The sequence below is a fragment of the Nipponia nippon genome, unplaced genomic scaffold (assembly GCF_047370975.1).
Source record: "Nipponia nippon isolate SJK-2023a ecotype South Korea unplaced genomic scaffold, ASM4737097v1 scaffold_1, whole genome shotgun sequence".
NCBI lineage: Eukaryota > Metazoa > Chordata > Aves > Pelecaniformes > Threskiornithidae > Nipponia > Nipponia nippon.
The window spans coordinates 113883506-113905515 of record NW_028262290.1 but is presented as its reverse complement, the minus strand read 5'-3'; the positions used below and the strand labels follow the sequence as shown (position 1 = coordinate 113905515).

Below are 22010 nucleotides of genomic sequence, written 5' to 3'. Positions count from 1 at the left end.
GAGAACGCAAACTCAATTTTTGCAATGATTTCGTGTCAACACAAGATAAAGACTTCTTTCTTATTCCCTGCAAAGTAATAATTTTATAATTTTACCAGCAGTGTTAAATGGATGACTTCTGCAGGTAATAAGCATGTGCCCTTCCAAGCAAGGGATGAAAAATGGTGCCTTCTCTCCAGGTTACCTCCAGCCTCTCCCTGCTTTGAAGGCCCCCAAATAGCTATATGCCTGTTTTCTCAGCAGCATCACTACTAAATGCCAGACTTTAAGAGACTCCAAAGGAGCAGGGGTGATGCAACATAACTGAGCAGTTCTCATGCTAGGAAATCCCCATGGCACTTGTTAATACCACCATCTTCTTCCATTGCATAAGATGGAATCACCACAAAACGAGAGGGAGCAAAGCTGCTAACATGGCCCTAAGTGAAACTGGTACTGCGTATGTCACCACTATATTTCAAGTTAGCTCATCCAGAACGTGTGCCCATTTGGCACAGACCTAAAATATAACTGGCAAGAACCGGCGGATTTGCAGTCAGCAGTTTCTGCATAAGCAAAATGCTTAGACGCTTCTGCAAACACAGCAATGCAAATTCAGAAATGCCTAGTATCTACTGCTCCGAGTAGAATCATTAGGAGGCAAGGACAAGGTGCGGGGAAGACATACTCGGCCTTCTGAAAATCATGCCCTCAGTTCCTCTGCTTTTGACTGAGGGTGCTCTGTGCATGCACCTTGGGTGTCGGTGGGCAAGAGCCCCCTGCTCCATGCACGTTCAGGGACTTCTCCATTCCTGAGAGGACGAGGCAACAATTGTGAGAGGCACAAATCCTCCAAAAAGACCAAGGGCTGAAGTAAAAACTAACCTCTCCATGTTAATTGCTCTTGCTTTGGACCAAAAATTCAATTGTCTATAGGAAAAGGATGGATATAGGCTTAATTTTCCAGAAACTTTCCCCAAAGCTGAATGGGTAATAGCTTGGAAAAGGTGCAAGCACCTCAGTCAAAGTAATCAGGAGCCCTAATGCCTATACAATGCTTTAGAGTCATTGGGAACCCTTTACTCAAAACTAGGAGGATTAGTGGTCCTTTGAACACAGACAAGCTTGTTTCTGCATATCCAACAGTGCCCCTTCAAGAGGAGTATTTCCCCTTGCCAAAGCCGCTGGCTATTTCAGTGATCACAGTTCTGCTTGACATTTCCATAAGCTTTTAATCATTTTACTCTCAGTGGACACCCAACATGAAACTACCTAAAAATTCACAGTGACAAATAAACAACGTAAGTGCTAATGTAAAAAAAATTACCTGTCCTGCATTTACCGATATATATGTACTGCGGATAAACAGAACTGCTTTGGATCAAATATATAACATGTTCATATTTACAGACCAGTGGTTTTCATTTGATATAACTTTACTTTCTAGGGACAATGTAATTTTATTTAGCTTTAGTTCTGCAGTAGGTCCCTTTACATCTTTCCCAGTAACAGATGTTGCTGTACGGCTATCACAGCTGATAGGCTGCAAGGAACAGATTAGCACAACATCCTTGGCATTTTTTGACATTGTTAGCTGATAAAAGACCTTGTATAAGCACAAGGGGTCACCTTTTTACGTGACACACTAAATAACTTTACACTGTTTCCTTTGGCCACAACATGTTTGTGATTTCTTGCTAGCATCCTTGCAGCAGGCACTGCTCCATATACCCCACGCAATTTAGGAGGTGTATGTCTCATTTTACAGTGAAGTAGATGCTTGTTTGCTACTGCAGCAAATTATTATCACAAAGAGAGTCTGTAATAATGTCCACAGATAGAGTCCACTATCAAGATACCATTTCATCATCTTTTTGTTTCTGCGCTAGCCTCCTTTTTCAATCACATTCTACTGCTCTCCACTCAGATTTAGTTATTACTAATGCCCACAATGTTTAGTGATGCTTGCCAGTGCCAGGTTGGCTATATGTTCACCAACTTCCTGCCTTAGAAATTATAAAATCCTAAACCTGAGGTACTTCCTCTGCTTTTTAGAGCATAAATACATTTTTTTACCATTACTCAGAGGGGGATGCCACATCCTGCACTGAGTCAACGCACCTACAGCTACCTCAGGTGCTTGCATCAGGTCAGGAAATCTCCAGGCTCACCATCAATCACCCAGTCTTTTTAACCATTGACATGTTTGTGGCAAGGCTAGCACTCATCCTTACACAGCCTGGGCATGGTCTGGGGGATTCGGGAGGCCGGGGCACCATTCCCAGTCTGCAGGAGGGCAGCCACACTCTTTAAGGGTGCAGAGAAATTAATCATAGAATCATAGAATGTCCTGAGTTGGAAGGGACCCACAAGGACCATCGAGTCCAACTCCTGTCCCTGCATAGGACAACCCCAAACATTATACCATATGTCTGAGGGCATTGTCCAATTGCTTCTTGAATGTTGTCAGGCTTGGCGCCATGACTACCTCCCTGGGGAGCTTGCTCCACTGCTCCACCACCCTTTGGGTGAAGAACCTTTTCCTAATGTCCAACCTAAACCTCCCCTGGCATATCTTCCTGCTGTTCCCTCAGGTCCTATCATTGGTCATCAGGGAGAAGAGATCAGCGCCTGCCCCTCCTCCTTCCTTCGTGAGGAAGCTGTCAACCGCGATGAGGTCTCTCCTCAGTCTCTTCTTCTCCAGGCTGAACAGACCAAGTGACTTCAGCCACTCCTCATACAGCTTCCCCTCTAAACCCTTCACCATCTTTGTGGCTCTCCTCTGGACACTCTCTAGTAGCTTCGTATCCTTTTTGTACTGTGGCACCCAAAACTGCACATCGTACGCAAGATGGGGCCGCACCAGTGCAGAGTAGAGCGGGACAATCGCCTCCCTCAACCAGCTAGCAATGCAGTGCTTCATGCACCCCAGGACATGGTTGGCCCTCCTGGCTGCCAGGGCACACTGTTGGCTCATGTTCAACTTGCCGTCGACCAGAACCCCCAGATCCCTCTCCGCGGGGCTGCTCTCCAGCCTCTCCTTCCCCAGTCTGTATGTACATCCAGGGTTGCCATGTCCCAGGTGCAAAATCTGGCACTTGCCCTTGTTAAATTTCATATGCTTGGTGACTGCCCAGCTCCCTAATTTGTCCAGATCTCTCTGCAGGGCCTCTCTGCCCTCAAAAGTTTAGCCCCTACGTGCACCTGAGCAATGCAATGCCATTAGCTCTTGGCATTGAAATGGCCTTGGACATTCAGACAGGCTCCAGAGTGAAACATCTCCACTTGGCTGGTATCAGCACTATTTGCTACAGTGTTCAGCAAGGGTGTCCACTAAGGAAGGTAGCATGCCACGTGCAACACAAACAATCCTCTGATTCATTACACACCTAATTGCTTGTGTAATTTTATTTTCCTGAAGTGTTTAATCCTGGTGACAGCTGCTGGGCTCAAGCCCTAGGCTTGGCTGAGGAGCAATCATCAGATTGCGGTGGTTTTTATTAATGAATTACAATTGCTAATTATTTGTAAGGTTAAATTAATTAATTAATTAAGGTTAAATGAAAAATGAGAGTAAAGGAAACTATATCCACAGCTGCCAAGCCTAGTCAATAAACATAAAACCTTCTTTTTATTCCTAATGAAATTCCTTGCTGGCAAGTTTAATGCATTAATATTAATTGTACTTAGAAGGATTGGTAGCTGGGGGAGAGGGGTCTTTTTATATCACTTCTGAAATCAGCAGGGAGCAGGTATGTGGTTTGTTTGATAGCCACCATGAGAGTCAAAGGGCAGTTTTGGGAAAGGACATGGAAGCAAAAAATGTCCTCCTCTGGGGGCTGGCTGGTGAGGGGGAGCTGGCGATGGCCCACGGGCAAGCTTTGACTTTGGGTCTGAATTTTTTTGGAAATGTGTTTACTTCTTGCATTTAATGACATTTCTCACAGTTACTGTTGTTACAGTTTTATTAGAGGACTATTACGGGATGCTTCGCTAGGTAAATTTAAAAACTGATTCTTGTGTGCTGTCCTAATCCTTTCCCCTTGCAAAAACCTTTGGAATGTGCATAGCTTTTTTTTTTTTTTTTTTTTTTTTACCCTCTCCAGTGATTGATACATTTCAAAAACTATTCTCTGCTACCCCAGATTCTATCTCCTCTTCATAGAATCATAGAATCGTCAAGGTTGGAAAAGACCCTTAAGATCATCAAGTCCAACTGTTAACCTAACACTGCCAGGTCCATCTATACAATGTCCTCGAGCACCACATCTATCCGTTCTTTAAATACCTCCAGGGATGGAGACTCAACCACTTCCCTGGGCAGCCTGTTCCAATGCCTGACCACCGTTTCGGTGAAGAAGTTTTTCCTAATGTCTAACCTAAACCTCCCCTGCCGCAGCTTGAGGCCGTTTCCTCTCATCCTATCACTCGTTACTAGGGAGAAGAGACCGACCCCCACCTCGCTACAACCTCCTGTCAGGTAGTTGTAGAGAGCAATAAGGTCTCCCCTCAGCCTCCTCTTCTCCAGACTAAACAACCCCAGCTCCCTCAGCCGCTCCTCATAAGACTTGTCCTCCAGACCCTTCACCAGCTTTGTTGCCTTTCTTTGGACATGCTCCAGCACCTCGATGTCCTTCTTGTAGCGAGGGGCCCAAAACTGAACACAGTACTCGAGGTGCGGCCTCATCAATGCCGAGTACAGGGGCACTATCACCTCCCTGGTCCTGCTGGCCACACTATTCTTGATACAGGCCAGGATGCCATTGGCCCTCTTGGCCACCTGAGCACACTGCTGGCTCATGTTCAGCCAGCTGTCAACCAGCACCCCCAGGTCCTTTTCAACCAGGCAGCTCTCCAGCCACTCCTCCCCTAGCCTGTAGCGTTGCATGGGGTTGTTGTGACTGAAGTGCAGGACTCGACACAGCCTTGTTGAATCTCATACAGTTGGCCCCGGCCCAACGATCCAGCCTGTCCAGGTCCCTCTGCAGGGCCTTCCTACCCTCCAGCAGATCGACACTTCCACCCAACTTGGTGTCGTCTGCAGACTTACTGAGGGTGCACTCGATCCCCTCATCCAGATCATCAATGAAGATGTTGAACAGGACCGGCCCCAGTACTGAGCCCTGGGAAACACCACTCGTGACCGGCCGCCAACTGGATTTGACTCCATTCACCACCACTCTCTGGGCTCAGCTGTCCAGCCAGTTTTTAACCCAGCGTACAGTGCACCCATCCAAGCCGTGAGCAGCCAGCTTCTCCAGGAGAACGCTGTGGGAGACTGTGTCAAAGGCCTTACTAAAGTCCAAGTAGACAACATCCACAGCCTTCCGCTCATCCACTAAGCAGGTCACCTTGTCATAGAAGGAGACCAGGTTAGTGAAACAGGATCTCCCTTTCATAAACCCATGCTGGCTGGGCCCAATCCCTCGGTTGTCCCGCACTTGCTGCATAATGGCACTCAAGATGATCTGCTCCATGACCTTCCCCGGCACTGAGGTCAGGCTGACAGGCCTGTAGTTCCCCGGATCCTCCTTCCGACCCTTCTTGTAGAGGGGCGTCACATTTGCTAGCTTCCAGTCATCCAGGACCTCCCCATTTGACCAGGACTGCTGATAAATGATGGAGAGTGGCTTGGCCAGCTCCTCTGCCAGCTCCCTCAGTATTCTCAGGTGGATCCCATCTGGCCTCATGGACTCATGCGCATCCAGGTGGAGGAGCAGGTCAGTGACTGCCACCTCTTCGACAACTGGGACTTCACTCTGCATCCTATCTCCATCTCCCAGCTCAGGGGCCTCAAAAACCCAAGGTTGACTAGCTTGACTATTAAAGACTGAGGCAAAGAAGGCATTAAGTACCTCTGCCTTCTCCTCATCCTTCGTGGCCAGGTTACCTTCTGCATCCAACAAAGGAGGGAGATTCTCCCTAGCCCTCCTTTTGTCACTGACATATTTATAAAAACTTTTTTTGTTGTCTTTAATGGCGGTGGCCAGTTCAAGTTCCAGCTGTGCCTTTGCCTTTCTGATCTTCTCCCTGCATATCCTTACAACATCCTTGTAATCCCCCTGAGTCGCCTGCCCCTTCTTCCAAAGGCAGTAAGCTCTCCTTTTTTTCCTGAGTACTAGCCAAAGCTCCCTGTTCAGCCAGGCCGGTCTTCATTCATTCCCCCTTTGAATCTGATAAATAGATTTGGTGACACTAACTGCATGTATGCAGAGGCTTATCTGTTCTCTAATCTGACTGTACTGTTCAAACAACAGAAAAATAAACTTTTAGTAAAACTTTGGAATTATGCCAATAATGAAGACATACTGGCAAGTTACCACACTGCACACTAACAGAGACTTTGGGTCTTCCAAGGTATTGTGACTCTTTCCCAAGACCAAAATATTTGCTTAAATGAAGTAAAACTGAGAATGTGCATCAGAAGCTTAAACATCAAAACATTACAGTCATATAGAAATAATCCCACCAGAAGACTGCAGTGCAAGTTACTTATAAAATGAAGCCATTTTACCAGCTATGGAAATACACACAAGATACTTTAGGCAGCCTTAGCTCTGCCCTCAGTGAAATCATATAGAGATGCAATGATGTTGTGGTCCAAAAGAAAATCACATTTCTTTTAAGGACATATTTACATTTCTAAAAAATATTCAGCCGTGATGGTGTGCTTTATCTGGAGTCCCTGCTCCAAATAAGCACTGGAGCACAACCAACCTCTCCGTCCTCAACCGGTACCAAGTGCCTCACTGTGATTCCTTTTGATGCTGTCTGTGCTGCCTCCAGGGTGTGTGTCAGAGATGGCGCTAATTGGGTGTGTATAATCACAAACTCTTGCAAGGGGAAATCCATGAAAGTGAAGGCATCCGGCAGCTGTGGGACACACCCTTGAAGGAGACACACACACACACAGTACTCTCCTGCCACATCTTCAAAGCGAACTGGGTGAGTACACTCCTTCAGCAACAGCCCTTTTTCACATTAAACCATGGAAAGTCTCCAAGTCCCACAAAGGGCAAAGAACCGAGTCCTGTGCTACATGCACTATTAAAAAGAAGAAGAAGAAAAGATCACAGCAATGAAGCCTACAGCCTTAGTCCGTGCCACGCGGGATTGAAATTGCAGATGTTCACTTGCTGAACATCAGCAGTTCCTTTTCCTTTGCAGTACACACAAATCCAAAACCAGAACCAGCCATTTTAGGAGGGACTATTTCTTTTTTTTTTTCTTTTTTTTTTTTTTCCTTCACATTTCACAACAGGAGTGTGATGCAGTACATTTTTCAGACCTTTTCGTACCTTCAAGAAGTGGCTCTATGCAGACAGAAAACAGTAACATCTTCCTCTTTCCACCAGTAGGTCTCAACAGACTTTACAAAAGCAATTAGAGATAGTGCACAATTATATAAATTTTATGTTTGTCCTCTATACCTGGCATAAGCTGTACACTTGCAAACTCCAAAGCCTGAAGGGTCATCTGCCTAGAGAGGAGGATTAATTTCCAGCCCCACCATCCTGTGAGACAGACTTCTTGGGATAACTTCTTATTGGGTATGCCAAATCAGAGTTTTAGTACAAGCTTGGCCTAATTTAGCACTGGTTATGAAAACAGCCATACTCTACATGACAGCTAGTTTGGATTCCCATAATCACACCGGAGCACTCACAATCCAGCAGCAACACTCAGGATTTATTTTTCCTGATCCAAAATTAGACCTCCTTTCTCTTCCTTTACAGGAAAAATAAAATCCAATGGTTTCTGTCAGTAGTTATGTTGTTAAAAGAAAGTTTGGGCTGTTTTTCCTACAAAGTTTCAATGAGTTGCCATTATTTATGGCCCCAGCTAGAGAAGTCATTTCACAAGGTAAGAAGATAAGAAGATGAGCCATATTCCAATGTATAATGAAAAGGCTCATACTGTTGCTATCTCAAGCTCTCTCTTGTCTGTATGTGCATGTTTAATCTTACTGAAGTATGGAAGCACAGTATGTAGAGCTGGAGACTTTTTATGGCTTTGAGGCTTGAGATCAGAGGCTTGAGATCATTCTCTCTTTCTTCAGAATTTACTAATACTAATGCAAAAGCAGCAAATAACTCATGAGGAAGGTAATTTTGGAGGCTGCTGAAAACACAGAAGCCCTTACATCTATTGAGTATTCGTTCAAAGCACTTGCCCGGGGAGCAGACTGTTTCATGCGGCAGAGGCAGTCATTTTCAAGAATCATTTCTTCCAAGACCAGGTAACTATATCTGCACTCCCTCTGTGCTTTTCCCACACATCATAACAATGGTAACATTGCCTTAAATTGGGGATCTGATAAAGGCATCCATAACAAAGTTAAATCATCAGTGCCCTGACCCGTTTTTTTTGCTAAGTGGGAAAATGCCCAGAAAAAGTGGCAGGCAGCATACATGCGCTTTGTACTGGAGACTCCCTCATGGTACAAGAACTCCCACACTGCTGAACTGGCTCCAAAAAAACCCTAAGACTGTGGGAGCAGAAAGGGAACTCACAGCTCATCTTTGGTGAGCAGTGCATAGGAAATCTACTGCAGGCACATGCTTTCTGTGGGGAAATCTCATTCCTATAAAGAGAGCATTGGCCATAATGCTTGAGAATATCAGAGTTATTTTTGGCGGATTGCAGAGGAGGAGTTTGCAGCAGTAGGCATTTGAATCATGCGTTCAAATTTCATCCCGATCCCTGATTTTTGTGCAAATTTCAGTCAGCCCTGGACCGTATTGCCCACAGAGCCAAGCAGCAAGAAATTATAAAATACACAACTCCACCAAAGGGTAAGAGCTGCATGTGATCTAAGCTTTCTAGGGCATAGAAGTCACGTTACACACACATTGAAGAGTCCTAATTTAACTCTGAGTGCCATTGTTCCTGCTCCAGTTATAGACTTGGCACTCAGAGATAATTAAACAGAATCACACAAGATATCCACATCCATCCCTGCCTTGCCAAGGCACCCTTCTAAAGCAGTTATTTAGAGGAGTTCAAACTTGGGAAAAGGATGCTTTAAATGCAAGTGGTAATTATTGTTGGTAATTTCCAACATAGCAGTGACAGACAGCAATTCAATTTTGATTTCTTTGCATATCCAGCTACTTTAAAAGAAGTCAGAACCCATACTTTCCTCACAAAGGGTAAGCATAAATGGTATTTTCCAGACACTGAATAAATGAAGGTCTATGTAGACCTCTGAAAAAGCATACTGTGCTGCACAATATCACCACAAGCCTATACTACGTGCTGCTAAAAGTATTATCCAAAAGCTTTTGGAAAATGCCAAAAAGAGTGTTCTATGTGTATTTTTAACCTTTATATAAAGGGCATGCTGTGCCAGAATTGTGTTTTATTGCCGTAACCAGCATTACCCACAAGAATATGGTAAAATGAACAATGAAATGTTCTGGAAGATTTTCTAAAACTGCATAAAATTAAAGTTCTCAGGACAGCACTACCCTGACACCATATTTATAATCTCCTTGAATATGTAGTCGCAGCGGTAAAGGCACCTAAAAGGAGGGAAGGAGGAAGAACCAAATAAAGAACGGAAGAGCACAGCAACCTTCCCTACTTTTCTTCACAATAATTCTCTTACTAATGTGTCAAGTAGGTTTTTTCTATCTTGTGCTTGGATCCTTACAAGCATCTGTGGCTTTAAATGTTCTTTCTGGTCCTGAGAATGGAAAGGTTGGCTAAAATCTCTCCGTGGGGAAATAGCTGAACTATGACTGAGGAAGACAATGAAGTCCCACGCTGGGCTGTAAGAAGCATCTGGTATGACTCAGAATATTTCCTAGAGCTGAAGGTTACAGTACAGTTGAGCAGCTGACTTGCCACCTTTAGTGAGAGTGGATTTTTGCTCAAGAAACTCCAACAGAATATGGAAACACCATCCACAGCCCTGGAAGAGCTGACCCTTTGCACTCCCACTCACTTTCAGAAAGAGGGAGAGAGTTTTCACCTCCTCTTCTGTTTCAGTTGTGCTGGGCCATGCAGAGTTTAACCTTTAAAGTCCTGGCATCTGAAATAAATATCTGTATGCATGAGAACTCAGGCGGTTTGAGTTCATATGTAACATATACCTTGAAGTGAAACAGTTAAAAACCACTTCTCTGTACACATTAAATACAACTTTGTATATGGAATTATTGGAATAAAAAGGACATACAGCATAAGTTTCTTAACCCATTTCAAACAAGTGCCCACTATCACACTGAAATGTGCCCAGAAAAAAATGGTCTTTTACTTGCTTACTTGAGCAGTATACATACAATTAGTTCCACTATCTTTGTTGAGATTACCGTAAAAAGGATTTGGCTGCCTGTATGTTGTATGATCTGTGGTTTGTATATCTGGCTGGAAAATACAGGGACCATAACAACTCTGCTCTAGAACAGACAGTTTCCAAACTCATTATAAAGAGGTCATTTGCAATAAAAAGTTTGGACCGACAAAAAGATACAGAGACAAATTTAGGACTATCAACTGGAACCTGACACTGAAGGTTCAAAAGCTAGAACTTGGTTTCTGAAGACATGTATTTCTTCAGTTAACTGATACCCATAGTCATCCACTTGAAAATATCCATCACATAATTGGTAAAGATCACAGTAGTGGTATGTCTAATGCTACCTGATACGGCTTATCATGAACTTATGCAAAGCTTTCTGGTGAAAAAAGCTCTAGGTGCTCTATGGGTTTAATGTTCAGAAAGAAAGTCACCTCCTAAGGGATTTTCTACCAAAAATCCCATCTTTCGTAGGCCCAGTGGCCTAAGGTCTACAGCCTAAGGGCTCATCACTGATTTCCTATGGCAGAATGTTTTGGCCAAATTGACCTACTTTGTGTCTCCAGAACCCTATCATTTCCCCTCAGAAGCTACGACCTAGAAAAATTCCTAAATTTCCTAAATTTCCTGTTTTGAACTTCTTAAGCCAATAAGATTCCTTATTACAGATCCTGTTCTTGACATAACGCAGCAGTATTCAAGCTACTTCACCACATCAGATGTGTATATCAAGCCCTTCTTATGAGAGGAAAAGAAATGGAGGATGTCTTAGTGGGCCTTCTCAATATCCGTACTAGTATCCCACATTTCCATTCACTGCGTGCACATGCTTAGCTTAGCACTTACACTGCTAATGTGAATTTCCCTTACAACAGAGAGACCCCATCGTAATGGAATTTTCAGCGCTCTCTGGCATAGCTACCATGGAAAATCCATCATCATTTTGAGCTTTTGCATTATGTAATTGACATAAAATTTTATCTTTTTCTCCATGTCTAGACTTGATTTTTAAAGAAGAGTCCACCCAGTCTCCAGTTCTTCATGCACAAGTGGAGACCGAACTGTCATATCTTATCTACAGAGAGGAAAACTCTGTCATTTCAGTTCAATTTCAAAAAGACAGACATGTTTTAATATCTAACTTTATAGCATTCAAGTGGTACTTTCAATCAACAGTTAAACTTTGTTATTATGTTTCACACAGTGCAAATGAACATGGCATAGGCTAAATGAATCTAATATGACTGCATCAACTTTCACTCTAGTAGACAGAGAGCCCTCATCAGTCCTCATCTGAGAAAAGCCAGGGTTTTTTCAGGAGCTTATAAACATCCTAGATAGAACCTCAAAAATTATTGAGAGGTTTTGAAGTCATGGCACTACAGAAACACAAACCATGTAGATATACCAATAGCATATTGCCATAGCCATGAGATAGACATATAAAATAACACAAGATTTAAATCTTCTAAAATAAGAATTCAAAACAGATCATCTCCTTCTCTCTACCAACAAAACATATTGTGGCCCTGCTATGTTATCTGTCATAAAAATATATCATATCCAATAACAAGCACAATGAGAACACGAAGCAGGAAATATTTCCAAAGTGTAAACATAAACTGAAGTTATCTTCAGCATTTGATGATGATTCACTGTATATGTTTCCAAGGAGGTCTTGTGATATAATAATAAACAGGCTGGCTAGTTTAGAAACTCACATTCTTAAACTCTGCAGAGCCCACTCCCTGGCTTAACCCATATAAAATTAACTTAAATCAAGCATATTTTTCCTCTAGGTGGCTGCAGAGCATTTAAAAAGTTGCTGGCTCCAGATGGAATATGAAAGAAAGAGAGCAAGGGAAAGAGCAGATAGGAGACTGCTACTTAGAAAACAGCTTTCCTCCTCATCTTGCTCCCTTTACAAACCAAGAGCCAAAATCTCATTGCAGCAAAGTCAGGCTACAGTGAGCATGCCACCTTTCCAGCCTGTCACACGCTCACAGCGCATTTCATCTCAGAGGTCTCCCTGTTTGCTCTTCATCAAAGATAACTGCTAAAAATAGGACTTGCAAGAAGTGGCATAAGAGCCAGCTTACCTGAATTGAAACATTCAAAAAAACACTCCGTTCCTGGTTTTATGGCTTCCTGTGTGGTCCTGGCCCAGACCCATACAAAGATGTAGGCACATAAAGCATGATTTAGGCAGAGCTCAAACACCTGAATGCAAAACTGCGGTCTGGGCTTGGTTGCCCTGCGTCCGGCGAGGCTGACCTTCTTCATGCTGCAGACTTAGTTCCTGCTTTTACATTTCCTCAGGCACCTCTGCTTTTGCTCTGCATGCTCTCAAGACCGCATGGGCATTGGAAGTCACAAGCCCGACTGGCATCCCGACAGTGAGGTCCTCCTGCCCATAGAGGAGGGCTGTCTCAAAACAGCGGCAGTGCTGCTGCGGTCCCATTCAAGATTCAGTAGACCAGAGGGAGAGGGTGAGCCTAACAGTTTGATAGTGATACAGGACTCAGCCAGGAGGCAGAGACCTGGTTTCTAGTAAGTTTGACTTAGCCTGCTACTCCATATGCAGAAAGCTTTGGATAAGAGATGCTCTGCGTACTATCACAGTTCTTTAACCTTCCTGAATGTGAGATCTCAATTGCAAAACACTGTACAGAGCCTGAAAATAGAGTGGATGAAACGCTGTCTCCAGTGAAATTGTTGGGGATTTTCCTACTGACAACACAGGAGTCAAGACTCAGAACTGTCATCAACCTTTTTTTTGCAGTTCTGTACTTCAAGGCTTTGAAAGATCCAGACTCTTTCAGGACACAGCTAAACATTAAATTCAAGCTTCCTGAATTAAAATGCTATGAATTAACATTTCCTGTACTAGACATAGCGACTCCATGACATATCAGCCTGGCCTGGGAGCCACAGGAACGCACATGGATGTTATAAAGTCAGAATGACCTAATTCTGGGTGAGGTGGGATGAGATGATATGAGCAGATGGAGCCAAGGTTTGTTGTCCTTCATGACAAACTTACCTTTCAGTGTGTTATTTTGGGCACAGCCATTTACTTGGCTAAATATAAAGACAGCTCTGATGTTAATCATCAGTCTTTAAAGAGAAATGCCGGCCATGAGCATGAGCAAACCCTCCCTTATCACAGAATGATCACGATCACGGGTTATTTTCCTGCTCATCCATGGCTGATGCCTAGTGGCAAAGATGCTAAGATAAATTCTGGGCTTCGTCTTGCATACAAAGTCTTAAACATCTGAATTTGACTTTGCCTCTTTTTGTTGGCTATGCAGAGACACTATGGAGCAGATGAGTGCCTGATGTTAGCCACCTGAAGCATGCTGCCTGATGGAGCCACAAAGCAATTCATTCTCTCTCTCCATCACTTTTCACTCCATAAAATCTTCCCTGCCCTCCCCACAGAAGCGGCAGAGAGATCTCGGAGCTGTACCAGTTTGTTGTGAATCTTGCCGTCAAACTCGGCAGTGGTTGCAAGCTACTTTAAACCTTTCTCACCAGTAAAGTTTATGGGTAGAAATTGTCAGTGCTGAGCATGCCCTTCAGTCTTCAGAAAGAAGGAAGCAGCACAGCTGTGGCGAAGCAGCCGATGCAGCATGTCTCCTGAAGAAGCCCACCTGACAGGAGAGGGAAATCACAGACGGCAATACGGAAGGAAAAGCTGTTGCTGGAGGTTACACAGGATTCATAGTTCATGTTTGCCATGGGTCCTCGGGAACCACAATGTTTACAGTCCATACCTCTGGGAGGCCACCAATTTCTTCCCTTTGAGGTGAGCATGTGGCACCCGCTCAGTAGTTTTTCTGCTCCCATGGATCTTTCCGCAGGTGGGGAGCCTGAGGGCCCATATGAAAGCATGAGTGGATTAGCTCTGTCAAAACAAAGATCCTGTTTCTGTGCCAGTAAGGAAAAAAAGGAGGGAGCAGGGAAAGTGTAAAATAGAGCATATGATATATAGAAGGAAAATTGTTTTTTAATAGAATCTTTTCAAAGTTTTCCATTAAACTTTGGTCGCTTGCAGTGCAAGTTTTGGAATGCAACTCCCTCATCCCCTTAGGATGGTCTGCGTTTTATTACGTTAGTAAGAAGCCCAGCTTATTCCTAGCAGCGCTACTGTATGAAATGTTTCAATCTCAAGCCAAAGTGGCAGGAGTAAAAGCCCCTTCTGATTGATTTTCAGCCACTATTCTGGGGCCAGTGATTTAACGTGATTTTTATCATGTGCAAAAGAAATTTTTGTTACCAAGCAATAAGTAAATCAAACATGATCACATCATAACGAACTAGACGATATGCATCCAAATGTTACCCATATGATGACTAGATTTCAGCTGAGATATCTAACCAGAATGAGCAAAGGAATATATCAGAAGAGGGGAGGAGGTATTGGTCATGAATCAGGGGAGACGAACTGAGTAATCAGAGAACATTAGAAGCTCTTCCTTCCTTCCCTCCCTTTTTCCTCCCTCCCCTCCCTGCTCCCTCTCCCATTTCAGTGATGCAGGCCACATGAATATCAGAGATAGTTGCACTGAAAGAAAAGGAATAACTGCAGTACCAGCAGTCCAGGAGAAAAAAAGATGGGGGTCTTGGACAACAGGCAGTACCATACGTCTGTCCCCTTGGAGCAGGCAATGGTAGGGAAGCAAAATGGAGTAAATCCTGTTACACATGTCTATAGCAACTCTTACAGTTCAGAGACATTAGGGAGGCAGAATGAAAGCTATGCCTACCAGGATGAAAAGAGAAAGGATGAGACACTTCAGTAGGATCACAGGAGTGTAAAGAAACTTGTATATATCTGCATAAGCCATATCAGTTCTGCATATTAAAAGTAGCTATGGTCTCCAGGGATGCCACTTAGAAGATTTCATGAGCACTGGCAAATTGTTACAAACTTAAAAATCAGGCTAAAAGACCAAGTCTTTAAGATGCAATTCACCTCACAATGTAGCCAGGGTCTAGTCTTCTCAAGGTGTCTCACCTTCAGATCAAATGTTTCTGGGTAAAGACTGAGCCCTCTGTTTTGATTCATGATGAATTCTGCAGAAAGTGCTACAGAAAGCGATGTGGTTTCTCCTTCCTCTCTGAAGTTCTTTGTCTGGATGCAGTCAGCTTTAAGCCTCTGCTTTCTCACAATCTCTCCCAGCTATATGTGGCCAGGACTCATTCCTCTGAGCTGCAAGACGGTGGCTCTTGCACATGCTGTCGAGAGAGATCTATTCAAAATACTTCAGAAGAAACAGTCCAGTATATTGTACCAAATCCGCTCTGTCTTCTATATGAATCATGTAAATAAGATCTATGTTAACCAGAACCGGTACCATTCTGCTGTACTTTATTCTTTCTTTGTATGCGTGCATGTGCGTATACAGATCTGCTCCTTTTCTACTCGTAGGTCAGTAATGCAATAGGCTATGTATTGCACTTCAGGTTAGACAAAAGTCTCGTTTACTTAGTTGCCCTTGTATTGCATTGGATATCTTGCCATTTGCTGGAGTTGCAGCAAAACAAGAACAACATAAATTTTAACATTAGTTCTCTCACCAAATAGATTAATGAAATAATATAGTACCTCCATGGAGATTTGTGCATGTTCAGCACACTCCACATGGATGTCAGCTGCAGTCAGACCTTACCTCTCTCCACTTATAAGGAAAGAATAGCACCATACGTGCAGAAATTAGAATTTCGTCTTGTCTTGAAATCTTCTCAGAGAGATCATATTATTGCGAATGGCAAGCCCAGCAGTTCTTAGAGATCCCTTTATGTAACAGTAGCAGAAAGAAAAGAAAGAATCAAGAGGCAATTAAGTTCTTGATCCCATCTGGGCAAAGAGTACAAAGGGAATCATCACGTCTGCATGAAGACAGTGATGGTGATGGAGTATTAACAGAAGAGGCAGAGTCCCCAGAGTCAAACACTGTAGGAATGAGTAAAAGCCACAGAAGGAAATGGAGGCTAAAGAGAAAGGCCCACAGTAAATATCTGCAGATGCTGTTGTTTGCAATGGGGGCTGCACCAACAAGGACATAGTCACACACTCACATAGCACCTACTAGCCTTAAAAAAAAGAGAAAAAAAAAAACCAGCCTCAGCAGTGGAGGAATATTCTTTTCAAGATCAAAAGTCAAGCAGCAATAAAATCCGTGTCAAAAAACATAGGTGGAGGAGGTTGTGCATGCTCACTTGTGAACATCTGCACTAAGAAGCCACTTAAGTAACCATGCAACAGCATGGAAGAAACATCTGCAGCGTGTAGACCACCAGCTGTGCAGTAATAATACTTTGAATATCCAGAGTGCCTTTCATCTGAATACTGCAAAGCATTTTCCAAACAAATTAAGCTTCACAACACCACTGTGAGCTTCTTATTTAATGGTAGGATTATTTCATTCTGCACCAAAACGCTGTTGCCGCCAGGATGAAAAGTAACACCTGTTTATCATCTCACAGAAATGTTGTACAATTTTCATGACGGGAAGTGACAAAAAGGCTGTAGTTAAGTTAAAGTGCAGGGAGACTTGAGATGGTCAGAATTAAATGTTTAGAAATGAAACTCAGAAAACCAGAGTATTACCCCCCCTTTACTTTTTATGCAAACTGTCACATTAATTTTTATGCCCACATGCTGTTACTCTTTGGTCTTTATTTCGTATTGGGAAGAGAGAACTTCCTCGGGTATATACTTGTCTACAGATGTGCTCAGAAGTACAGAAAAATAACTTTCTGCATTGTGTACACTCAATAAAATATATTGCTGTGCATTGCAAATAGCTTTCCTTTGTACTCCTTCAGATCTGTTTTTATAAGGCATCCCAATGATTATAGTACAGCACTGCCTTCCAAGGCAGCATGCCATCCAGTAAGTCCTAAAACAAACTTCTTGCTGTGTGCACTTTCAGCCCCACGGGTACTCCCTGTAAACAGCATTCTGACCTGACTCTACTGAGTTAGAGAGATCTGACTGTATGTTTCTCAAGAGCAAGGAGAAAGGCTGGAGAACATGACACTTGAAGATAGGAAATATCACAGACACCCCACTATGATTTCCTCTCTCTGCTTCTTAATACACCCACTTTTCAATCCCATTGAAATGTTAGTGGAGGAAGCAGTTTGATGGGGAAGCTGTAGCAGCGAAGCAGGCTGGTTCTTCATCAAATGAAGCTCAGTACTGGCAGAACAATGTATAATGCTGTATGGGACAGACTGTCTTGAACTCTGCAAAGCTAGACAAACATATACCTTTAAAACTTAAACTTTTTGAGGGCACCAGTGAGATTCTGATCTGTGCTTGACACTAGCACCCTAGGATCTTAACCTATGAGTAAGGCTTTTTGATGTTACGGTTAAATAAAAAGAGTAGCTAGGACTTGGAAATGACTAATTGTATTTCTAAGAAATTGTTAAGTGTGTTTGGATATTAAGCAAATAGATCTAGCTTTGGCTAAGGAGTATATTTTAAGTATTTCTACATTCACCACCTCTGAGCTGGTCCCAGCTGGGCATGTGGTGGTTAACCTCAGGCTACCTTCTCCCTTCTCCCTAAAAGCTGGTTACAGGAGGACACGGCCTGGCTTGAGAAAAGAAGGCTCTTTCATGGTTAAGATTTTCCAGAAACATTTGGTGTTGGTATAACTCCATCCCTGTTGAAGCCCAGGGTAAAATTCTATTTCTCTGTAATGCCAGGTATGGTTGGCCAGCACCAGCTGCTTTTGACATCTCATCCTACATGACCAGCCCTGAAAAAGTTCTCTCATACTCACATACTGACTTTTCTCCAGAAAGAGCTGTTTCTTTTCTCCATGGATGCAACCAAACACATGTGCCAAGTTGCTCACTATCCCGCCAGGACTGACTACTTCATTTCAAATAAACCATAAAATGGCATGAATTACTTGGGGAGAATAAAATGTTCCCTTTCAGTACGTATGTTCATTAGTTTTTCTCTTGTATGCTGGTTTTGTCCATTTATTTCATATAGGATTTTCCTTAGCCATATTTCAAAATAGTGAATTGAAGGATTAAGTCTTAAAACCAAGAAGATATCATTTTCAGTTCTATCACATGTAGGATAAGCAGTTCATCTACTTTTTGATATATGATCTCGAGCTGCCCACACAATCTGACCCATTTAGAACAACAGTAGTAAAGTGTGAGGGACTTTGAAAGGTTTCTGTCCATAGGAATATCAACATTTGTTACCAACATCTATTTCCATTTTGGTTTTCTGAGATCATAACATTTGAATTGTATTTTGTGTTTCAGTTCGGATAAACCTCAGAGGGTAACAAAGCTAAGACCTAAGCCACATACCAGCTCCAACTTGCCAGTTAAAATGATAGCATTGCATTGTTTCCACAGGACAAGGACAAGAACAGAAATCTCCAATCCCAGATACGACATCTGTTCCAATTTAGTAACAAACTAAACTCATTCTCCATCCCCCATACACATATCTGCACATACGCACAATGGAACACTCAATTTTAAGGACATTTGCCTCTGGATCTGGATCCATGTTGGGCCATTTCTAGTTTCCAGACACAACCATAAATCAATCCAGTTTCACTAGAAAGAGCGGAGATTCACAGAGAGCCCCAGGCAAGAATCTCTACCCAACTTTCCTAGCCCCAAATCTGGCTCTGCAGTAACACATTATATTCGTTTTCAGCAGTGGAATAATATCACATACGATCATAGTCTCACCAGCGAAAATTTATGGGATTGTTCCCCCTAACCCTCCTACATCTGGTCCTTCACAGAGCTTATATCTATCTTCAGAAATCGCATGAAAACCATGTCTTTTCCCAAGTCTGCTTTGAACCCCTGCCGTTCAAAACAGGAAATGAAATATGGTAGCAAGAAGAACAAGAAGAGCTGTGAAGGACAGCAAGGTGGAGTAGGACTCAATGATCTTATGGGTCTTTTCCAACCTTAACGATTCTATGATTCTATGATAAATATTCTTGAAGTCAAAATAACTTGAAACGCCATTTTTCCCCATACGTTTCCTGCTGAGCTTGTGCAGCTTGTGTGCTTTTTAACTTGCGAAAAATCCTAAATTTTGTATTTACAAAACACTGGCAGGGTGAGAGCCCTGGCATTAAAATCTCTTATTTAACAAGAAATGAAGTGAAGCAATGTATTTCCACAGAGTATTGACAATGATCCTGCTGTACAGGTGGGGAAAGACTCCAGCATCTTTACACAGCTTCTGCTGAGGATACCACTTTGCTGCTAATTATTTATGTAAATGTCAAATAACAGAGGGAAGTCACCATCTCATTTAATGCAACTTGCATACTGCTCACTGAATGCAAACAGCTTTCAGCCCCAGGATCAATTCAAACCAGAGGCAGTTGTTAAACTATTTGCATTGATGGTCAGATCTCACATCTGTGGGGATGGAAGAGAGAAATGATGCCAAGTCTTAAGTTTGTTCTTTGCAAGTTCAAGGCAATGGGCAGATCCAATCAAGGAACCTCCACCTCCCCCTTAGGGACCCAGTTATGGGGAGGCACAAGAATGGCAACAATTTGGAAAGTGCTTTGTCCTACATAACATGCAAGTCATGTCTTCAGCAGGGGGAGAATGGCAGATCTGGTTCTGATCCCATTTGCTCTCCTCCCCATCTCTCTGCCTCGCAGGGTGCTTCATCACTATCAAGCCTATAGCTCAGACCATCTCTGCGTGGTTGGCAGAGCCTCTCTCATTTTTTATTTTTACTTCCAGTGTGCTCCTGAGGATGAACAACATGTACAGATTACACCCTGTGACCAGAGTGATATATAAATTGTGTTTCTGGGGTACACATGCTTCTTAGGGCTTCCTCTGATGCTGCCTGGAGCACCGCAGACATGTGCTATCTGGCCTTTCCAAATCCCAAGCCTCTGCAAGGGCAAGCATAGCGTACAGTCTGCTGCATCTGACTTCCAAAAGCAGTGGGGAATATGCGTACAGGTGGAAGATGCCCCTGCCTCATCGCTATTATCATATTACTTGTGTAGTATTTAGCAGATTTTCTAGACATACGCTCTCCTGGCCCAAGGTCTTGGCTGCATCATTTTAGATTAATCAGGCCTGAGCTATCCAGGTCAAAAATGGGGTCATGAGGGATGACATTCAAAATGGAGAGTTTGTCTTGACAACAGAAGAAACAAGTGCTGTCCCATATTATAATCTGAAACAAAACAGCAGCAGTTATCCAGCAACTTTGTGAAAAATCTGTTAAACTGACTAGACTCCATCAGTCATGATGACAACCCCAGCACGTATTATCTTTTTCCTGTTTTCTATGCAGTAAAATGACACAGAGATGTTTTTCCATTCATGAAACAAATAGGGAAATGTCAGGTTAAAGGCTGAAAAGACGACCTTGTCCAGGAGCAGTGCTTCTTTATTGTTATAATTATTTATAATTATTGTTAATATTATTGTATTACCAAATGAAATAGCTCTATTGTTTTACACAGCAGAAGTCACAGGCCGTATGATTCATTGCATGCACTCTAGGGTAGGCTTAAAACACACTTCTCTGTTAATCCTGAATAGACATGTGAACCTGCACGTACAATTTCCTGGGGTGGCCTCAAGCAAATCATCTCACCTGCAGTGAGATAGATGAAAACTGTGCCATTAAGGTCTGACCCTGAGCTGATGTAAAGTGGAGGAGAGCTATAGAAATTGCCATGACACAGACTTGTACCAAGAGCATCCCCTGGAGCCAGTAACAACTGGCAATACGTGGTTCTAGCTCTCTGCATGTACTGCACCACAAAGGGACAGTCCCTGTAAAGACATCCGTTTACACAGCAACAGTCAAAATAAATTTCTCCATTTAGATATCCCATTTGCATTGTCAGTCACACTCATGGTCTTATCTCCAGGGAACTTCCAATTGCTTCATATTCTGGTTGGAGTGCAAATTCCTACAACATGAAGCAAACACCTCTGGCCCCTGGAGCTGCCCTTTTCCCAGAAACCTACATAGGAAAACCCATGGCACTCTAAAAGACCACATGGCAGAACTGAAGCTTTTCATTCTAAATCCACTTTTATTGCTGTTTCCAACCATCACAGGAATCACACAGCATGCGAGTCAGAAAATGCAGACACCAGAGATCAGCTAAGTGGCAAATATCTTTCACTTGTGAGTTGCAGATCAAGCACCCAGCTGCTGCCCTCAGTACTGGACGCTCTCCCCAGCTCACAGGGACTCTGAAATCTGGTGCTAACCTCACCACTCCAGTCATTAAACTGAAAAAGGTGCCGAATCTAACCTCTATGGCCTGCCTCTCCAACTTGTCTTTCATAAAACACTCCCCAGCAATGCTGCCGTAAGCTCAACAGAGAACACTGACATTAGCAAAGCTGTTGGGTTCATTGGAGACCTAAACCCAGCAGAGCAAGCCCCTCCACAAGCACATTTCTGCCCACTAATTGGGCAACGAAGACAAAGTGAAAACCCCAGTGCTGAGCCAATGGATAAGCTGCCAGGAAATTTCAAACTGCTCCAAGCATGACGGCCAACGGAAACCATGACATAAAGTTCAGAAGAAGGTCACTGCTTCAAAATCTCTTTCTAAAGAGAGATTTTTAAATGGTTTTTCTTTTGCAAGCATGCATCAATAGAGCTAGAGTACCACAGAGAGACAGAGAAGAAGGGTGGATGTATAAAAGAGATGCA

The 22010-nt window shown here is 43.1% G+C and overlaps 1 protein-coding gene across 3 annotated transcripts in view; it reads right to left on the bottom strand.

Annotated features, from left to right (window-relative positions):
* The window catches only part of BMPER (BMP binding endothelial regulator), a 158596-nt gene that overhangs the window by 14107 nt on the left and 122479 nt on the right, over nt 1-22010 (bottom strand). The window lies entirely within an intron of this gene.